Source organism: Thunnus albacares, chromosome 4 (assembly GCF_914725855.1).
Source record: "Thunnus albacares chromosome 4, fThuAlb1.1, whole genome shotgun sequence".
In the NCBI taxonomy this organism is placed as follows: Eukaryota; Metazoa; Chordata; class Actinopteri; order Scombriformes; family Scombridae; genus Thunnus; species Thunnus albacares.
Window position 1 is genome coordinate 35,772,849 of NC_058109.1, and position 20,978 is coordinate 35,793,826.

Here is a 20,978-nt window from a genome sequence, read left to right on the forward strand (position 1 = left end):
GTGCTCCACTTTTGTTTGTTCCATGTTTGGTTTTGATTCTTAACTTGCAGCTGCTATTGGCTACAGTAAATAGATGTACAAGTCAAAAGTACTGATCCTGATTGGCTCATACACCTTGCTTTACATTTTTTCAAAGTTGGTAACACACATCCACATTTTTCATGGGATATATATAGGTCATAGGACCTCACACCACCACATTTAGCACATACTGTATATCAGATTAAAAAGAGCACCTTTGTCTATGGGGCAAACTTTGATAATGACTACCAAACATTAAGTCTCACCACCTCATTTTAAGAGGGGATTTTAACCACTGTCTAGATCCCCTCTATTTAAATCTGCCACAGTCATTCCTTGATCAGTATGGCCTATTGTGAGTGGCGTTTCTCAGAACCAGATGACAGGCAGAACCCCTTCTTTCTGGTTCACCATAGCTTTTGTCAGATTGATTTCTTTCTGATAGACAATAAACTTCATCCTTCATTACTGTTCTACTCTTCTGGACCTATTGTAATCTTGGACCATGCTATGGTCTCAATGGACATTTCCTTGATGGGCTGTTCTGCGTCACACTCCCCTTGGTGGGCACCACAATGCTATCAGATGAAAATTTGTTAATTCTTGAATTATCAAATCAATTTTTCTGTAAATGTTAGTCACAAACTCTCAGCCTGCACGTTTTGGTAGGCCTTAAAAGAATACCTAAGAGGAATTATAATTTGATATTCTGCATCTCAATGAAAGATGCATATTGAAAGATCTAATCATCTTGTAATGCTTATTTCAAATTTAGAAAACAACTATGCTTCTTCACACACTCCAAATGTGAACTACACTTTCCTAACTGCCAAAAATGAGTTTGATCTTAAGACATCCAAACAAGCTGCAGAGCACTTATTTTGCAAATTTGGAGAAAAACCCAATGAATTATTGGGCCATCAGTTGTGTCAGTCAGCCTTGGCCCAATTGATAACTCAACTTAATACAACTTATAGTGCAACAACTGACCCTACTATAATTAATGATCAAGACAGAATTTCATTGCAAACACAATTTGATACACTGAAAGAACCTTGTTCTAATAGAGATCTAGTACAATGCAGTCAATGCAGACTGGTAAATTTCCTGGCCTGGACAATATGTTTATTGACTGTTTTTAAACTGGTAAACTTCACAAGACTTTATTCCAAGCCTCAGTTTCACTGTTATTAAAAAAGGGAGATCTGTGCCCATGTAGCAGTTATAGGCTTGTCTCTCTGTTGAATGCTGATCACAAGATGTTAGCAAATAGGCTACCCCTTCCCTCTTGGTCAGTTGTAGATCAAACATGATTTATAAAAACAATTTGAGACATCTTCTTAATGTTTTATACACTGTATAAGTTCCACCACACAAATAATAATTTCAACAGATGCTGAAAAAGCTTTTGATCAAGTGGAGTGAGCTTATTTATTTCAAATACATATACCTACGTACATTCTAATGAAATTCATTCTGAATATTTCCCTCTCGGCCATGACACAAGGTAGGGATGCCCACTTTCACCATTACTGTTCGTGATAGCTATCAAAACGATGGCCATCTCCTTGAGCACAATACAAATATTATTACCAGAGGTGGAACTGAACAGAAAATCTCATTATACGCAGATAACCTCCTTGTATATATTTCAGACCCCAGAAAGTACCATGTGCTCTGGACATCCTTTCACACTTTGGAGAGCTATCTGGGTACAAACTGAATTTGAGAGTGAACCTTCCAACTTCTGCTGAGTGGTGGTCACTTCTTCCTCTGACCTTTCCTGACCATGTAAGCATGTAAAAATACATATCTTACCCAGATTCTTATATTTTTTCAGTGGACTTTCATTGCCAAGTCTTTCTGATGTAAAGTAGATTCCATTATATTACAGATTATCTGGGACCAAAAAATCTCCCAGAGTCAGATAATCATAATAATCATTCACACACACATTCATGCACCAATGGCGCAGCCTTTGGGACATGCGGACAGGAGGAGCCGGGGATCGAACCACCGAACTTCTGATTAGTGGACGACCCATTCTGCCTGTGAGCCACAGCTGCCCCATTAACCACTTGTTCTGGTCTTCCTCCCATAACTTTGTATTGGAAGTCTGTTTTTTAATCACTTGTCGAGGTGGTGAGATTCTCAATCCATATATCATCAATCACTGCTCTCTTAGGGGTTTTCCCTGAGGCAAGAGGTCTACACAGACACAAATTAGAGCTTATTGCTTTCCTGACCTTTATTGCAAGATGTCTGATATTGCTTAATTGGAAGAGTTCTGCCCCCCCCCTGATCACAGTTGCTGGATTCAGGATGTATTGTATTTAATGAGGTTAGAAAAGATGAAGTATCATCTGCGAGGAACAGCTGCTGAATTTGATCGCATTTGGCTCCCTGTCCTTACATGCTGAAAGCTATCACTTTAGCCTTTAGCTTGTTAACCCCATAACCTGTATAACCTGTATGCATGTACAGCATAATATGTACATACACCAGTACCAGTGGTAGAGACACCTTCCCATCCGCTTGAATGAACTTGTTTTTGAAGTTCAAGTTCTGTCTTGTTCCCACTGTCTTTTCTTTGCTGATGAATATCTCATTATTTCTCCCCTTAAGATGGCTTTTGCCCCTTCCCATAAATTTATACTGTTAATTTCTTCTGTATTTTTTAATTTCAGGTTTTTAAGAAGCATTTTTTTGTTTTTATTCTCTTGAAAGTCTCCATCTTGTAAGAAGGAATTCATTATCCTCCATAAGTATTTCCCTTTCTTTGAGTTTAACTTCACTGGCATGATCTGATAGTGTCATTTTTCCAATAGTGCATTTTTAAACAGTTGTCATATCTTTGTTAAACATAAAGTAGTCAAATCTACTATATGTAGAGGGTCTATTAGAATAGTATGTATAATCATTTGTTCTTGGATGAAAGGTTCTCCATTCGTCTATCATTTGCAGCTCTCTACAATCTGTCCTTAAGATTAGTATTTTTCTTAGACTTATGTTTAAGTCCTGCTGTTGAGTCTAAGTTAGGATTTCAGACAAGATTCCTCAAATAATAATTGTTCCTTTTCCTTGAATTACCATTAGATCAATAATTTGGTTAATAAATTTAGTGCCCTCATCTGGTGGGTGATAAATATTTAGTTATTTTTATTAAGTTATTTTGATGTTTTCTATTCTGCCCATCACCAAAACAAATCTTCCTACCTTCTCCACTATACTATTTATCTTCTGAAATGGTATGTGAGTTTTTATAATAGTAGATACCCCTCTCCTTGATGAGCTATATGAGGAGGAAAAAACTTGAGCATTTGCAATTCTGCCCGACTTTTTATGTTCATCTTGTGTCAAAGTTTTTCTTGGAGAAACAATATATATCTTTTTTTCAGTTGTTGTAAAAATCTTCTTTCTCTTGATACAATTATTGAGACCATTTACATTTTGAGAAATAATATCCATCCATAACTTTCAAAAAGTTTGTACACAGGCAAAAGTTAAATATCCTGTTTTAGTAAAGTTTAGGCAGGATTGCAAATGTTCCGTGCAGTTATTCAGACCCAAAGAGTTAGAGCAAAAAATATCATAATAGAAAAATAAAACAATAGTAGAACATCTGCAATATAATCATAAACATAAAGTCAACAATATACTTGGCTTCCTGATATGTTACCTTTCTGTATTTGCTACCTTCCTGTAAACTTTCACTGTCATCCTAATCTTTATATGTGCAAAGACAAAACTAAAAGACATCCACAGGGGTTCTCACTCTTCTCTCTGTTTATTGGATCCTGTTACATAATTAAGAAAAACAAACAAACACACAAACAAAAAAACTAACATTTGTTTCTTTTACTTCTTCCTTAAATAAATTAAACTGAGAAGATCTTTCTTCATTTCTCATATATTTCAAGAAACGTTCTGCATCATTTTAGTCCCCTCCTAACTAAAATACTAACGAATAAAATAAATTAGCTAAATGGCCAAATGAAATCTCTGGAAAAAAAAAATCAGCAAATATAACTAAAAAGGATGGGGCTAATTTGTTTTTGTTTAGCATTTCCATAGTTAATTTCCCTCCTCTCCTTCATACAGACGCTCTTACTTTCATTCATTTAGGCCTACTTGTTACATATCAATTATCACTCACATCTAAATATGGACTTATTCTCTCCCAGTCTCCATATTCCACCTTCTGTAGCTCTCCTATCTGATATTTATATAAAGGAAGGGAAAACAAAACAAAAAAACAGAAAAAAACTAAATAAACATATACTGTATATATGTATTTGTAATCAGGCATTCAAAGTTTAGTGCCAAATAAGTAGTTAAGTTTAAAAAGAGAGAGAAAGATGACAGCATAAATAATTTAATTAAATTTTATTGAGCTACATAACAGTTTGGGTTTTTATTAAAGCTACATTACAGACTGAATAACATAATTTACTGCATCTCTCTGTCAATGAGGTTATTTTTGGTAAGAAAAAAAAAGTTAAAAAAATTTAATATAGACTGATCTGTTCATTTTAATACATTTATATTGATGTAAATGTGATGATATCCAGATGCAGTGATGTTGTTGTTTACTCTCAGACAAACTAATGTGGCAGCTACAATTGTTAGATTTCATCTGTGAGATCTGTGAGAAATAATTCCTTCTTCCAGAAGGAATTATATCATATATCAAAATGCTGTGGAGACATTAGAGCCAGCTGTAAATTACCAAGAGAGCTGCACAGATCAGTTAATCAGATCATGTTCTCCCCGGGATGACAGAGCAGGACAGGTGTTATAACAGGTATTATTTGGATAAACTGACCGCATATTGGGAATCGTAATGGTTACTTTCTCACCTGAAAAAATATTAAATTGTTAATAAAGTGACATATTAACAGTCCTAAAGCGAAAATTACAACAGTCTGGCTCAAAATCTCCACCATGATGCCATCACCCTCTCGTAATGTAGGCCCAGCAAGGGCCTTCCTCTCTACGCCAAAACGCTGACAGAAAGTTGAAACTGAAAAACATAAAGTTGAAACTGAAATCCGGTGAAACTGAAAAAAATTCTGACAGTGTAAATAAAAAAAAATAAAATCTGTCACTGAAACGAGGCAGGCATGAAGAAAAAATCTGACATTGAAAAAAACATCATAATGCCAAAAATATCAAAATAAAATAAGATAATAAGATTGTAACATTTTTTAATATCTGTGTTTTCTTTTTCAGTGCCAATACAACTTCTTCTAGTGCAAGTGTTTCAATGCCAATGTTTGCTTTTTTACTTCAGGTTTTGTTTTCAATGCCAAATTTTATTTTTGATGCCAAAATCTTACAGTTGCTGTTCTGGCTCCATAGTCACTCATCGGTTTGTACATGGCTCTCTGTTGTTTAACTTTTGTAGTAAGGTTATGATCAAAGAAGTTCCATTCAAAGTCACTCTCTTTGCCCATGCCATCTGTAGTATTATTTTCATCATATCACAGTTCAGCAAGGTTATTATGATTGGCCTGGTTTGTTCTGTATTTTCTCTGTTGATACGATGTGCCTGGAGAATATTAAAATCCCCCGTCAATCCCAGTGCCTCATTGAAGAATTTATTGGGAAAGCTTGTCATGTTCCTACTCTCTGTTTTCTCAGTGATGTTGTATATGTGGATATTATTTTGTCTGGACTTAGTTTGAAGGTAGTCCATCTGTGTCTCCATTTCTTTCATCTGATCATCATATCCTCATTTGTTTTCTGTCGGTGTATTTGTTGATCCTGCATTTCTCCAACAAGCCAACAAGCATCCCTACCCTGGACTGCCTTGGTTCTACAGGTGACTACATATTCACTGCAATGCTTGTGGCAAAACTAAATGCAGCTGCAACTTGAAAAAGACAGAGTAAAGAAAAATAAAGGCAGAAAGTAAAAAAAGGAAGTGTTATGAATACGGCATCAAGTGTGAACTGGCCCAATAATCCTTGCAGCCCAGTTTTACATTGAGTTAGAATCTGCTCATATACTTCTCACTTGTCACTGAGTCATAAACATTACCCATGACCTTTTTCCAGTGTTTGGATTTCCACAGCAGTGCCTAGAGACACACTGAATTCAAATATTCTGCTGCTGGAAGCTGGGGCCTTCATCTGAGATAGAAAAGCTTGGGTATAATAACATTTGGATCTGATGAAAATGCCTAACAGAAGAAAAAACTCCACATTATAGTTTTCTGTGTGTTTTCTCAGAGTAATGTGGGCTAAACCAGCTGGCAACACCAGGAATCAACAAATCTGGTCTCCATTTACTCGAGGAATGACTCAGCTAAAAAAAAGGAATACAGAGGGTGCTGATACATATGCAACACATGATGGGGTGGTAAATATGAGTGAACTATGACCATCAAAACTACTTTGCAATATGAAAATAGATTAGTTATTTCTGTTCAGAAGAAAAAAAAATCCATTTTCCCTCCCTATCCACATGTACCTGACACTATTAATATGCATGACCCCCGAGGATGATTTCTAATGTGTTTATTGACCCCCTAGCCTCTCTTCTAAAGCCTTTACTAGCCAAAAACCACTACTTGTACATGAGAAATATCAAAATCTGATGAGCAGACTTCAATGAAATGTTTTGCTCCCAAGAGGATGAATTCCTTTCTTTTCTTGACACTCCCGCAGCTTTCTTTTTAGATTTCACACATCAGTTTGTGAGTCCCAAGGAGTACTACAACTGAACAATTAGCCCTGACGATGTCATCGGGGTTACAGTAGCTTGCATTTGGAGAGCATTCATGACAGAAAACCTGTGTTAATTGGGCCCAAGTAGTTTCAAATATGTGGGCATTTACAAGACTTTACGAGAGGCTCTGATTAAAGACACCTTGGGAAAAACATAAAACACATTTGGGGAGCTTGATCCAAACTGACCTCTGCTGCTTTGCTTTTGACTTTGTTTTTTTAATGTTTCTTGTGAGTTCCCTAACTTTATAGAAATGCAATATTTTTCTTACCATCAACAAGTCTTGTGAAAAGACCAGAACAATCAGTGTGTTATTTTGTCTTTTATTAATATTCTCCCCTAGACTCCCCTACCCTGACTGTGGCACTCAGCCTCAAGCCTATTAGCTCCTGAAATAATGCATTTGGTAGTGAACTATCTTCCAGAGATCACATGAAGTCAGACTCGAGTCATGAAACTGGTAACTCAACAGCATGAAATCCTTGCATCAAAGATTTGGTAGCTTAATTCTTGTCTTTTAAAATGAGTAATGTTAGCTATCTGTCATTGATGGGTTACCAGCAGTCAAATTAGCCTAATGCTGCAGCTGTTCCTAATATCATAATGACTTGTTTAGAACTTAACTTTATACAGCTTGGTCTTGACTTGGGACTTGATATGACTTGGAAAACAATGACTTTGTCTCTCATCTATTTTCAGCCATGCATGAACACCGAGCACAGTTGGTGTTCTACTGAGTATATCCAGCAGTAGGACGGTGTGTTTGGGATTGAGTCAAACTACAGTGTGTGTCTTTGTGGCAATGAAGGAACATGTTACCCAGTGCAACAGTGGGACTCATTGATGTGTTCTGCTCTGTGACACATAGGAATAAAATATATCAGGCTTTGGATACACACACAATACTTGTTAGTAGATCAGTTCATTGTTGGTTTGACTCTAAACATGAGATTTGTTGACAATAAAAAAAAAAAAAAGGAATATCACCAGACTTGTCCTTTAACCTCCACTGCATCCCTGCATGTATCCTAATATTCTATTATCTGAACTAACTAAATGGACTCTACTTCCATATTTAGTGGGTTTATATAAACACAGATGACTATAGTAAAAGTGATAAACAAAAAGTGAATTGTCAGTCTGCTATTTGTGTTTAAGAGATAACCAGGTTGCAGCCTGAAGTCAATAATACTGTGAAATGGACTTGGATGATGTGTTGTTGCTCAGTGAAAACCAATGAGAAGAAACACACACACACACACACACACACACACACACACACACACACACACACACACAGAAAACTGGTCAAACAGTCAGGCACTATTCGTTGTCATGGTGATAGGGAGGCATGACGCATTAAGGCACAGAGCAAATGTGCGCACACAGTGTGTGTGTAGCAGGAATATATTATTGTGCCTGTGTGTGTCTGCACATACATAGAAACTGTGTTCATATGCACATGTGTTTACATAATTTGTAGTGTCAGGGAACATATTCCTGCATGCCAAAAGCACTTCTAGAGGCTTTTTCCTTGCCAAGATCAACACTGTCAATATCACTTGTGTAGCATTTTCTCCAGCTTGCTAATCCTCGCATAAAGAGCCCTGTGCATCACATTTTGATCTATTTGCAGAGTAAACAGTTGTCAAGCAGCCTGATATAGAGTCTGTTTGGTGAATTTATAGCAGAGACAGCTCAACTGGAACACATTCTCCCAGACCGGTATTAATTAAAGTCAAAGTGGGGGACTGTGCTTGTAAATGTAGCAGTGAGAAAGAAGCTCAACAATTAAAATCAATTTAAACACAGCAGTATTTTCCCTAATGATGGTGATGTGTGTAGTCTCATGGAATGGGATAGTGATGATATAAAGATATTGCAATTTACTCTGCTGATGATATGAATGCAACAGTCAGACGTCTGTGACAGTTCAAGCTGTGACATGGAGCACTCAGTTGCACTTCAATAGACTGCTGGGTCCCTCTGCAGAATAACATATACTTTAATATCTAATTCATTAGAAATTCATTACAGTGTCAAATTAGCATCACTGAGTCCTGACAATTTAATTTATTTTGGGATGAGGCCTTTTTCATTCCATTAAAAGGCCCCACACAGGATTACATGATACATGGAATCACATGTGGAGACAACTGTAGTTATTAGTAAAATCTAAGGTTTTCATAATTTCACTATAAATTACAACACATACATAACTATTAGTTTATTAGCATTCAGCAACTACAGCTCATGGGAGCTGTAGCTGTTTAAGCAAAATGTCTTGTTATCATTTAATATGCATCGTTGTTAAAAAGATACCAGCTTACTGTAGCTCAGCTCCAGGATGGAGATGTTGGGCCACTCCAGCCATTTGGGTTGGGGGAATCACAAGAGTTGCAATTTTAGTAATTAGTATGGCTCAAGCTCTCTGCCTTGTAAACATCCATGTCTTTCAAACTCTATTCCCAAATTTGTAACACAGGCTGTCTGTTAGAAATTTGTGGTCATTATCTGGGTTATTTACTCCTGACAAAGCTCCTCCAAAGCTACAGACATTGTACGATCATTCCACAGGCTGAGTAATACTAACCATCATGAGTGAACTGATCTCTCCTTTTAAGTAAACATGTCCCAAACATAACCCTGTTTAAACATATACAGTACCAGTCAAAAGTTTGGGAACCTTGGGAAAGTGTGAAAAGTGTGTCCAAAACTTTATTAACCAAACCTTAATCAACACATACATTAGAAGAAGTAAAATGACTGAGACCATAGCTCCTTGGGTAAAAAAAATACTTCATTATCATCTGAATTTGTTTGAGCCACCATCTAGCGGCCAACATGCAGCTCAAGCTGAAACTGCAGACATTGCAAACATTTTTACACCGGCGTAAGCATTCAGTTAGATGGAACCCTTTGAAATCAGTAGTCCTTTCATTGGGCCTAGGTCTCTTATTACTGAAGTGATCACATCCACAGTATAGCTCGGTGTCCTCTGCAAAGTTGGACACTTTAACAGGTAAGTTGTTTGTGAATGGGGATATCTCAGCACTGTTATTAGGTCTAAATTCCAAATTCACATCAAAATTTGGTGATTTTTATATCATACCCTAAAATAGGAGGAGTCCATGCTCCTCTACATGTTGAGAAAATTATCTAACACAAAACCTAATATATACTCAAAAATCTGTCCTTCATACCAAACAGAATGTTGATATTAAGATTGGAGACAGACTGTGGTTATTGATCATATATCAAACAGAGAATACTGATTAGTTTTGAAGTCAAACACTTATTTGGCACCGCACTGACACAGCCTCCACGGCCTTTACTTTACACTACACTGGGTGAACCCCATGCCACTGAACAGTGGTGACACTGCATGTTACTATTGGACATACATTGTTAATGCAGAATCATCAAGTATGAATGTAATTCATAGAAGAGAGGACTACAAAACTGCACCATAGACATGTGGAGATGAGGATGTTTTATTTAGTTCCTGAGAAACTGGAAAGGCAAGATATTCTTTGGACAGTAGTGATGTGAACCGCATTTCAAATTGGGTGATTTTCATATTACAGGTGAAGGAATCCAAGCTCCTCCATAGGAGAAGAAGTAGAGAAAGTGACAGAACACTTGGTTGAATAAATCATTACAAAAAACTGCAATGCTTACAAAATTCAGATATCAGAATATGGACTCTTTTAGTTCATTCCTGAATTGTTGAGATTGCAAAGAAGCAAGGTTTTCATTGGACAACAGTGATGTGTGCTCTGAGGATGCCATGTTGACTAACAGCCACATCCATTTCTGTCCATCTCTCATTAAGGGGGAGATCAGCAGCAGACTGAGGGTTTCAGTATTAAGCTGGGACCGTTTACTGTGGAGCATTTCCAGGACACTGAGCTGAGAGCAAGCAGCAAGATAAAACCAGTTTTGTATGTTTAATCGCCTATAACTTGTCATAATACTGCTTTCTAGGCCAAGTCTTTCTTGAAAGACCCTCAAAGGCTGAGATCACCCTAGGATAACTGTGTTTGGTAACATGCCCCCTAAAACACAAAATAAACTGAGTTTAGAGTTGTGTTTCTAGCCACGAAATGATTATAAGTCCAGTTTCCACTCTCTTTTTCGTTGTTTTGGTCTTCTGAGAAATAGATCTGACTCTTTGGCTGCTAAATGCTCCACTACATTCATTCACCAGCTAGTCTCTAACTTTGTATGTTTCCTGTCCGGTGCTGAAGACAAGGTTGATGAGAGCTGTGAGACTGAACCAAAACAGAAAAGTTGTGGGCCTTAAACCAAAATCATATTTGCCCCAGGGCCTGCTAGGTGCATCAATCCAACCCTTCATATAAGAATATTTTCAAGTTTAGTTTTTTTCTTCATGCTTCTTCAACCACTTTAACTCTCTCTTACCCTCCGATATTGTGTGGTGACTGAAACTCACTAAAATTGATTTAGTTTTCCAGTGGAGAGAAAAAATGATGCTTGAGACATCTACAGTAAAATATTTAAATCTGATGGAATGGTATGGCCATAAGAAACATTTGAATGCCACTCAGTGTAAGCTGAGTACTGTAGTACTGTACTTTTAGGGATGTGTTGGAACAGATACTCTAGCGGTGTGCCTAAATACAAATATGTTATTCGGCAAAGCACAAATAGAAGGTTTTTTATGAATATACAAATATTTTGAAAAATTATTTGTCGAAAACCAGCACGCTATGCCACACGTTATGTCTATCAGCAGGTCTCAACAAGGGGAGTCACATCCACCTGCTACATGATGCACATTTCCTAATTTGGACATCACTCATACAAGGTGGGAAAGATCAAAAAAAAAAAAAAAAACTTTATAAGAGGGAAATGTTTGAATGTCTAGCAGTCTAAGACATATTGTTCTGTGTTGACTGCAAAAAGACACAAGAAACATCATAGGTGTACATACACAGAGGCATAATTTTCTCATTCACTCAGTTGTTTATTCAAAATCAAGCATTAACCCTCCTGCTCTCCCTGGATTGAGAGTGTGTTGCAGCTACTACTTGAAGCAGTTGTTGCATTATGGCCTGCCCTAAGTCTTCACCCTGCCAACACAAACCTATGTGTGTCACTGCTCATTTAGTATTTGGCCCACTGCACTGTTCTCTCCATATTTATACAGAGAGGGAAGCTTACAGCCTGCAAACACAACCACAGGAGCATCTGCTAAGACTTGAGAACAGGCAGTACAAGCAGAGGATTCAGACCACCAGCAACAAATTTGCTGTTGATTGGTCAATTGTCTGCTTGACAACAGCTAGTCATGTTACCAACTGTGCAGAGATGGGATATATCACTGCTGGTACAGGCTGTCTGCAGATAGAGTTAAATCTACTAAGTTATAAGGCTAATTTAAAACCAAATATATACAGTAAAAGTCTAAATCTAAGAGTTTTGGACAAATCATGCAGGGTAGGTTCAGTCAACAGGTAACACAAATAAGGATAATTCTTGAATTTATTAAAATTTGGCTCTGTGGAAGTTATAAAAAGGGCTAATTTCAGGGCTTACAATCCATATTTGAACAACATGTCTATGTTCTTTTCTGTACATTTTGTCTGGGGCTGTTTTTCCTGGTTTGGGATAGACTCGTCTATTCCTGTTCCAATGAAGGGAAACCTATACAGCATACAATGAAATTCTAGACAATTGTGTGCTTCCAACTTTGTTTGGTCTTTGTATAGTCTTTTCTGAAGACTTTTACTTGCCTGAAGAAGACCTTCTCCTGTCCTTTGCTCAACCTAGACCAAGCCACCTCCATAAAGAAATAGATTTCCCAGTTTGGTGTGGAAGAACTTGATTGGCCTGCACAGAGCCATGACCTCAACTCCATCCAACACCATAGGGATGAACTGGAACGCCAACTGTGAGCCAGCAGCAGATTAAACTAGAGTTTGTTTGTTTGGTTTTGTTGTCTAGATCAGATAGTCTTCATTTAACAGTAGTTGTAAATGATTACAAATCTGTAAGCGAACAATGTATTTGCATTGTAGCTTCCTGAGGCTCACTCAGCAACAGGTGTGTGCTTTTAAAGATTCTTATGGCTCTTGATAGCCAATCAATCCTTCCTTTTTTAGAGGAGTTTTGATTATAAAGATGATATTGGGCCTGTATATGGATGCCAGACATGGCTTAAGTTTGGGGATATAGAGGAGGGCCAAACTTCAGTTAAACTGAGATCAGACCTTAAGATTATTTAACCCTACAAAGACTACACAACTCACATGTAAAGACTATTTCCACCAACATAGACAAATTGTTGATAGACACAGTGAATGATTAATTAGCGTCACATGACTAGGCAACCCCCAAAATCCTGCAGAAACACAACTTCTTGTCTTCCTGTACTAAAACATAAATGGATATCCATCACACAGTTTATCTTGCTATTTTATGCAGCAGTTTGCATGGAAAAGGCAAGAAAAAATATTCATTTGGGTGAGATGGTGCATGAAGAGATGAGGACAACACAGACTTTTTATAAAGTGTCATTTTGTAAATGTCTTACAAATTCAACATAATGAAGACCAAGAAGATGATGGTTCCATAGCACTGAAAGTGATATTTTTTGATCAATTTTCTTGTTGCAGCAACTTCATAACTCAGCTCCTTCAAGTGCTGGTGACATACAGAGCCACAGCAGGAGTTAAAGAGTAAGGACTTGTATCATAAGTTGCTTTGGATAAATGTGTCATCAAAAATGTAACAGTCTTCAATCACTCTGCTGCGCTGCTCATTAATCCAGCCACAGGCAGACATTTAACGGCTTGGGTCTGTAATTGACTCCTGCCATAGTGAACTCTATCATGTGATAATGGTGGGAAGCACTACTTTGTGCTCATGTTTGTCTTTGAAATGTCTTTGAACTGAGTCTCCTTGCATATCAATATTCCCTGCTGGCACCATAATAAGTCTGTCAAATATTTGAGGGCTCTGTCTCTCTGCTCTTACCTCTTTATGATTCCTATGATCTACCAGGATATTGAAAAAAACCCTTATCAATAACAGGAGGCAGGAAAACCTGTAATTTGTAGCAATGGAGTGAGAGGAAAGACAAACAAAGAGATGGAAAAAGAGTAAGGTAAATGGTGCACTGGGAGGAGTAGGGAGCGAGAGGAGGAAGAGGAAGCCTGCGTCCCTCTCGGCGATCAGCCTTAGGGGGCCTGTAACAGCACCTCTCCCTTCCTGGAGTTCAAAAGCCTGAGTGGGAGGTAAAGATGCTGTTGAGCCCAGAGGCAAGCCATCTCAGCACCAAACTGATTTATTTTCTGCTCAGAAAAACACTTTGGAGAGGAGAGGGGAAGTATGGAGCTAATTTCCTGCCAAAACAAAAAAAACAAAACATCTTTTTCAAATGTCCAACGATTCATTAACACAGTGTGGTTTGTACATAACTAAACCAAAACTAATGAATTTTGTTTTGCAAATACAAAAAATAAAACCAAACTCAAAGATCCTTAAACACGGAGGGATTTATGAATGTTGTCATAGATAATAAAGGTCTGAAGATTGAAAGTTGTTTAAGGTGCTTCTTTATTCTTGGACTTTTTCTGTTGCTTGGAAATGTATATGAATGAATTTGTGGTGTAGTGTAATTATAAAAAGTATAAATAATTGTATGCATGACACAATAATAAAAAACATCTATTCATTCAGTTAAAATTAAAAACAAGTTTATTAAAATTACTTTTTGTAGCAGGAAGAAGCGTCTAATTTGGCAAAAGTATGTGAAGACCTGTTAATAAAAGACTACAGTTGAGGTTAGTTAATTTTATCATTTATTGACTTTTATCAGGAAATTTAGAAAATAATGAAAGAAAAATGGGAAGAAAAGTTCAACAATTTACACCTGTAACTAATAATGAGACAAAGAAAATAAAGTTATACATGTTTCTGCTTATATATTGTATTATTAATTTCACAATTGATAATTTGGTCTATAAAATGTCAGAAAATAGTGAAAATGCCCTCATAAATGTCCCAAAGTTTTGTTAGACCAACAGTCCAAAACCCTCTGTTTTATTCTGTCACATGATATTTTTTTGTCTGTGTAGGATAGATATTTTTTGTATTTGCTGTATTTGTTTCTGAAGCATGATATAGTAGAAATATGTTGTGTATTTGTTTGATAGGTACGTTTTGTATTTGCAAAACAAAATGCATTAGTTTGTCAATGATGTTTTGTATTTGCAAACCACACTGTGCTCGTTAGTGAATGGTAGGGCATTTGTAAAACATGTTTTTTTGTTTAAGTTTGGGCAGGAAATTAGCTCGATAGGGAGCCCTCTGTTGCTCCAGAGGCAAGTAGGGTCCACTTTTCTACTTTACATCTTTACATCAGGCCAAAAAGACATCATCGCCCAGCTAGCCTGATACCTACTGTACACTAAGCTGCAACCTATAATCAGAGCAGGAGGAAGGCTGATGGCTGGGTCAAGATCTTAGTTAAAAATACCTCCTCCATGCTAGAGTGAACAGGAACTCTCCGGGTGTCACGTCTGTAACGACATCCCACAGAGCCAAGCAATCACAAACACCTCAAACACATCGAAAAAAGAACAAAAAAGGAAGAGACCCAGCCAGCTAATTAGCACCAATCAGAACCTTCCTTCTTCGCTATGACGCATACAAGTTTGGAGTAGATGTAAACAGATGACAGCAGAATGGGAGGAGGGGGGTTAGGCAGACACCATATCATAGGGGAATCTCCTTTAATGTTTTGTCTTTCTCTATCTATTATTAATGTAAGAACTCATCCTGTATTTCTGCAATGGACAGTCCAAACAGGATATTGTGAAATTTTGTTTTGCATACTGTGTCCCAGTATAAATGACCTTCAGTAACCTTTCTGTTATTTTGTGATCATTTGTGGTAATGTTCAAAAATTGCAGGAGATGCTGAGACTTTAATTAGCAGAGCTTTGGGTCAGCAAACAGTGCTCTCTGACAAGCTGAGTTCTATGGAAACAAGACTAATAGTGTATTGCCCCACTAGCAGCTCTGTGAGGATCGTATTCTCACTGTAAAGAAACCAAATTGTAAGATGGCTAAAGGCTGAGGTCCAAAGTTTGTTTTTGATCCTTGGCAGTTGTAGTGAAGTATGTGAAAACTGGAAAAAATTATTTTATGATATCATATTTAGTGCTGGTGTTAAAAATAAGCTGGATAGATGTAAGAATTTGATGCTTTATTTTTCCTGAACATAGCAGAGCCAAAATGATCCTTGTAGGGAAAGTGGCATATCTTAATGCATAACGTATAAATTGCATAAATAATGTTAGAGTTGTGGTCAACTGCAAAGATTACTGTACATTTGTCACACTAAATATATTTCATCAAGAATGGCTAAAAAAAAGTTATTACCATAATAAATTTACAGGTACATTGATTTGTTGATGTTTGATTTTTTTCTGGCCTGGGTTTGCAGTTTTTCTTAAGTGGATTTTTCATGTGGTCCATGGGTAAACCACATAAAAAAATGTCCTCAACAAGATATGTTCACACATTCTGCTGTTCTGTGTATGTATGTATGTATGTGTGTTGTGTGTCATGATCATCAAACACAGATGTGATGTAGTGTAATGTACTCAATGAAGCATTAATATGTGGGAAGGCACAGGAGACAGACTCTCACCATGAACAGGCTGCAGTGATGAATCAGGCAGCCTGCACTGCTGACACCTTAATGCATCATTATTATAGATGTTCTAAGTGGTTTCTGAGGGAGGAGAGGACGAGCTGATTTAAAGCTAACAACCCACCTGAAAACTAAATGTACACAAATTCATTTTATGATGTTACAAGATTCTATTATCTATCACTGGGAACAAGGAGTGGAGCTAGACTCTCAGCACAGAGGGGGTGAAGAATTCTCGAGGGGCCCTTCTGATAAAGTCATTCTAAAATTCACGGCTGTAAAATAGCTGATACAGCCTATCCTATCCATAAACACAAATTGTCACTTATTGAGCCAAGCAAGTCTATGTCTAAAAAAGCATACAGTGAAGCCACTTTGTCAAAGAAGCTTACTCTGAAGGACAAAAAAAGAAAACGGATTGCTGGTTGCGTTCAAATGTTTCAGCACCGAGGACAGCATGCGGCGCTCTATGTGCATCGATTGACGGATAGTTCAGCACCACTGTCGATAGACAGCGACAGGCCAGGTGCACCGTCTCAGTACCATGTCTTTCTTACACAGGAATAACATAAACATAAAATAGACACGGTGGTCTACAACACTACAAGGCCTATTCAAATACAAAGTAGACAGTCTACAGCACCACAGGCAGTGACATAGATAGGTGCCGCAGTGCTGCAGATGCAGTAAGCATGAAGGCAAACAACAGATTAATCTAACATTTTGACTGATTTCTTCATAATCAAAATTTAAGTTAATAAAGACTAATTATGGATGTTTGTAACTTTGTTGAGCCCCAAAAAGGAGAAAACGCCCAATATTTCCCAAGAAAAGAGCAGTACAATTAGAGAAAAATCTGAAAAAAATAACAGAAACTGCTCTCTTTATTCTGTTTTATACTTTTTATCATCTGGTGACCCCACACATTCACCAAGGTTAGCTAAATGAAGTCTGAAACTCAGAACTTATAATAGCAGTGGTGTGGTCAGAAGCCAAGTCAGACAGCTCATTATAAAGAAATAAGGTATACAGTGGGACAAAGTAGGATATCATTTTATCAAAACAGTTAAATTCAGACTGTTTCATAGTGGTGTAATACATCGAACCACTTTACATTCAAGTAGAAAACTCTGACATTTAGACAGCATATTAATGTTCTCATCAAAATGCACATATTATACTGCAGATACATGACTTACACATATTTCTCCATGTATATTCTTTAAGAGTTTTTGTTCATGTCACTATTTTCTATATGCATGAATGAATTCTCACAAGGAACAATCAGACAGCTTCTGCACAGGCTCATTCTCAAACCACACACAGTCAACAGGTGACTGAACCTTATAAATGCAAGACTGGTAAAAATCTACCTTATTCAAAGCCTCGGCAGGCTCGTCGGTCCCAGTACAAGATCCAGTACATAATATAACTCCATAAATTATAGAAGTTACATGTTTTACTCAACAACTGTTGTCCCTGCTCAGCCCGTAGTTTAGTGTACTCCATTTGTGTATTCCACCATCCTCCATAGAACAAAACAGGTTCACAAAGTTTGTACATATCAGGGTCCCTTTTTAAAACTTCACCCTCCTCTCCTTCATGGTGGCAAACCTGCCAATCACTTTGTCTTTATCAATGTTTATGTCCTGCTCAACACACAGCAAAGTGAAGCTGGATAGTCTGGCCGTTAGCCACTGTCAGGCTAGTAGTGCTAGCAGTAATGTTAGCTTGATTATCTGTTCCATCATCATCAGAAGTAAGATGTAAGATGAGCACAGGATGCAATTAAACTGTTCTTACTCTCTGGCTCCTTGTGTTTTAATGCACCTGATTTGTTCTTTCTCTCCATTTTACCTCCTAGCTTGATTAAAAAAACATCACCTTGATCGTTAACTTAGCAGTGTGCGACAACATGACGCATTCACGGATACACAGGCTGCTAGCCTTTAAAACTCCCGGCAGGCAAATCAACTCAGTGGTGGGGGCCTGATTAACGGGGAACTAAGGGGGTGTAATCAATGACAATACAAGCAGGCCACAGGGCCCCGCTGGTGCTGTCTGCTGCATAAGACGAGAACCCCTTGACAGTGGTAGGGGTTCATTTCTGCTCTGCAGAAGACACACTCTGAGTCAGACTTTTTATTTTTTGCCAATCAAGACACACAAACAAACTTTATTGAAAATATTCAATAAAAAGATCAAAATGCAAGTTCAGCCAGGCAGATTGGACCCAAGGTGGGTCCCTTTGTAACCAGGGAGAGCTGTGGGACTGGGGAAGCCACCCCAGGGTAGGTGGGGTGAGTTGGGGTAGATTGTAATATGGACACTGGATACAATCTGTTCATTTCCTGCTGACAGTCAATCTTGTTGTCTTTTGATTATTACCACTTACTCCCTTAACTTTAACAAAGTAGTTTTTGTACCTAAACTTAACCAGACCTTACCTATACCATATCAACTCTGTCTCCTAGAAATTAGGTTCATATAAGACTAAATTGCAGCAGCAAATACATTTTTCAAGACACATAATGCTGGATAAATTACATTTTCTCTCAACATAAGGAGAAAATGTTGTTAATAAACATATTTGGCAAGTTGCAAAAATGTTGATACTGAACGAAATGTCACTGGAATGTTCAGTGACAACATAAAATATCTGGTTGTGCAGTATCCACTGGTAGAAACTACAGCAATATTATGTATGTGTGCAATACGTTTAGACACTGGCAGCATTTTGTTAAGGTTAGGGAAAAGTCACGGTGTTCATTAAATACAGAAAAAAAATACGCAATGACTTGAAGCACAATGTACACAAAGGGAAATTTTGCTGATTTTCAACCAGCATTGTATCATTACAATGTGGGTAGTATATGCAAATAAACAATGTTTAACTTCCCTCCATGTTGTCTGCACCCAGAGCTTCCTGCTCATTTGCTGGTAAAAGTCTGTTGGATGACACGTTTTGCGCCATGATACAAAGCCGAATACCGCGTTATTGAATCAGATACAACAGATTCTGGAAGAGGAATTGACCACCGAATTGGAGCGATGTTACAGCCACAGCCTCACACACAAACTTCACAGTGCTGAGTGTCTTTGCAATTCCTAACAAACACTAAAACAAACAAACAACTAGCTTTACAATATAATGTTGGAGCAGAGATGTGGCGTCACTATTACAATTTTATGAGGCTGAATATAGTGCTGTGGAATCAGATACAAGAGCATATGGAGGAGGAAGTGATCACGGGAGATGTAACAGTGGCAGCAGAGAGAGAGGCGCTGCAGCCAGACGGGCGGCTGCATCATCAACCGGAGAGAGAAAAAGAGAGAGAGAGAGAGAGAGAGAGAGAGAGAGAGAGAGAGAATGGAGACAGACTCCGCCCTGCAACAAACTTCACCTGTAACTTGCGGCTGCATCCAGGTTACATCTGGCTCATTACTGTCCAAAATAGGTCAGAGAAACAGTGGTTGGGTTAGAAACAATGGTACGATTTATTTATCTATTAACCGGCTGGTTAATACATACTGTGAGTAGCTTACTGGAAGCTCATTGGATGAAGAGTGGTATGGGGAATCTACAGCCTTTTTCTCAGTTTTCTCAAGTCTTAGGGCACCAATTTCAAAAAATAATTGCACATTTCTACTACATAGGTGACCTTGTTTTAAGAAATCATCATATTCACAGCAGTGAATTTTTCCTTTGACATTTAACTGAAAACACAATCTTTTCTCCATAACCAAAGTGCTTTTATTGCAACATAACAGTACCCTGGTCGCTGGTGTCACAGTCCGGCATCCTGTACGCCCGCCACCCACTCTGACCACCTCCCAGCGACTGCAGTTTGAAATATATTTCAGTCATTTGAAAAAATGTTGCCTGTGAAAATAATCCTGGCAGCACTTACGTTTAGTTGGGAAAATAATTTAGTAGTATAAACACAGTTTCTAGAAGACAGGGTTGACAGTTTAGCTGGACAATGAGAATCATTTTTATAGCAGTCATTTGTCATAATTTTGTTAGTAATATATTGTGTTGTTTAGCTTTAAGGACTTGAATGAAACACAACCCTTAAGTCTGTCCCATCTCCTACTGGACACACATTTGAAAATCTGCCAAAGTGGTGTGGAGGTGTCTGGGGGATGGTTCTAAGCTAGGCTAGCTTACTAGGACCCCCAGTTGCATCTCTACCACTATGGATGTGACACATAGAGCTGAACCTGCCTTCCACCAGATGGTGGTGTAATCATTTTCTACCCACATTAATAACACTGATAGAATCCTTTATGTGAAGTGTTTATGAGCGTGTTAACAGATCAAAAACTATTTTAGTATTCAATTACTCTCACTCTGAAAGTTGACATTGAGAGTAAATTGCTAACGCAATAGTTGCACATGTATAAGGCATAGAAGACAGGGTTGCCATATGATCAAGGAGAGTTTTTTTAAAAGAACTGCTTGACAAGTACAAACTTTGCCAAAGTCTATTCAGTGCAGTAGGTCTGTCAGGGTTTTGTTGAGTGTGTCTGGATTT

The 20,978-nt window shown here is 37.7% G+C and overlaps 1 protein-coding gene across 1 annotated transcript in view; it reads right to left on the reverse strand.

Moving 5' to 3' along the window:
* The window catches only part of LOC122981010 (receptor-type tyrosine-protein phosphatase gamma-like), a 489,168-nt gene that overhangs the window by 132,439 nt on the left and 335,751 nt on the right, over positions 1-20,978 (reverse strand). The window lies entirely within an intron of this gene.